Raw genomic sequence first — 2358 nt, forward strand, 5'->3', positions numbered from 1 at the left:
ATGGAATAATATAAAGTCAATGACATGCTTATTTTTTACAAGTTCTAATAATGATTGGTACTATGCAGGAAGATATTAATTGTTTTAGGTATAAGTTAGCAGGCATTCTATTATGTTGGAAAACAAACACAGCACAAACAACTCATCAAAATATGTCATTGTTGGGAAGTTCAAATGACCAAAAAGAAACCAAGGCAACAGATTCATTATTAGAGGAAACAAAATACCAATCATTAATGTCTATTCTTTCTAAGATCAATGAAAATGAGTTAGTTGGCGGCCTTTGTGACTACATCAAATCAATTAATTGTCCAGAGACCTTGGAGTAAGAACCTTCTTATTACTACTGTCTATATTTTTTATTAATAGAATAATACAATGTACAACATAAGTATTCCATTTTGTTATTCTCTTGAACTTATGATGATCAGATGTTGCATGCTGCATTGCCCCTTGTTATGAACCGAATGGATATAAACTTTGTAGAGCTATTGTTGGTCTTGCTTGTACATATCAGGGACCTTTTAGCCAATATTTTGTGCAAGTTAACTGTTTCATGGTAATTTGGCTTTGTGTTCCCATATACTATGTTGTAAGTTTATGGTGTACTGTTCCTCCTGTTATATTCTGTTAATAAGACAATTTTTTCTTTGTCTGGACTGTGTGAAGCCATCTTTTTCTCTTAATGCAGAAAAGTATGGGTGAGAAATTCCAAGCCATATTCCATTAGCTTGACTGTCAGGAAGCTGCAAGAAATTCTGAAGGAAGATCTGCCCATGGACCGTGATTGTTTGAATTTGGTTATTCGAAAATTCATGTTTGACGAGATCCAAATGATGAAGAAAACCAAAGGAACAATATCAAAGCATTATCTAGACACGAGGTTTTGGGTATGTTCTTATAATCATAATATAAATAAATTCTTTTTTTTCCTTAGGTTTTTAACCACTATTTTATTTCATAGATGATTACTGATTTTGGACGACACCCAAACTTCCGTAAAAAGTTAGATGTGGAACAACTTGCAGAAACCGTTTGTAGCTAGCCTGGTGTTAATTATAGTGTTTCAAGATGCAAATTGGTAAGACATCACTTCCCTATACCTATAAGCACAACCTATAAGCACAGTTCTTGCTATTATAGCTACTAGCCTTCTTGTACATTTTAATGCTCTTGCTTTTGTTCTAACAAATAGCATTTTGCAGATTCTTATACCAATAGTACAATTCAATAAAACCTATATTCTGTTTATACTAAACCAAGATACAAGAACCGTCTATATTTTAGACCCTACTCCACTTGACCCTGTTTACAAATACAACCCAAATGCAAGATATGTGAAGAAACTTTTATGTATTGCTGAATTTTTGCCAAAAGCCATGTCAAAAGTATGCCCTGGTTCTAGATGGAGTGAGGATGTTTTCCTATGGCGTCAAATAATTTTATCTGATGTTCCTATCGAAAACAGGTAAGCATTCTTATAAGCACTGTTCAGATATGGTAGCTCAGGATTGAGTTGAAGTTTGATTTTAGCACCTGGGTAAAACTGCATGTAAATTCTTGAATTTTGACAGCCAGTTCAGTTTAGCTTTCAGCTTGTAGGTTTAAGTTTCTTCTGTTATTTTGGTTGAACACAAGTTCACTGGATGCACTGCTTAGTTATATTTTTTTCGCAAGGCACACCAAAGAATCAATTATGTTAACTTATCATTGGCAGTACACAGTTCAGTCTGTCTGCATTGTTGAACATATACTGGTGTCCTCTCTATATAGATATTTCCAGCAAATTGCCATCACCCTGATCCAGCATGAATTAAATTTGGACTGATACACTGAATGAGCTTTTGCATTTATTAGTACACATAGCAAAAATGGAACTTATTGCAATTGTTACCCTCCACAGCAGTTAAATTCTCTGTTTTCATGTGTGTTGGTGAACATGTTTGTTCAAAGCTTATGCCTACTTTTGCATTTTGTCTCAAGTCAAGTCAGTGGATTAAGTTACTTAGAGCTCACTGCCCTTATTCATCATAAGGGAATGATAAACTTTTGATTTTTTTTTGTGTGATCTTGATTGACTACCTGTTAAAGTTCAATTTACCGTCATTATTGGATCACTGTGCTGTCTTCTTCTATTTCAGTATTCTCTTTGCTTGCAACTTAGGTGCATTTGTACATGAGTTTTTATAGACATTAGCAAATGCCTAATGGGAATCAATGGATGGGTAGTCCAGTCGATTCATTCAACTGTGCTTTCTTCCATTACTGAATTGAGTATCCTGTTCTCTTTGAGACTTAGAGAAAAAAAAATACTGACTGATTGCTCTAACTTGTCAGTGGATTAAGTTATTTAGAGCT

Source organism: Setaria italica, chromosome I (genome assembly GCF_000263155.2).
Source record: "Setaria italica strain Yugu1 chromosome I, Setaria_italica_v2.0, whole genome shotgun sequence".
In the NCBI taxonomy this organism is placed as follows: domain Eukaryota; kingdom Viridiplantae; phylum Streptophyta; class Magnoliopsida; order Poales; family Poaceae; genus Setaria; species Setaria italica.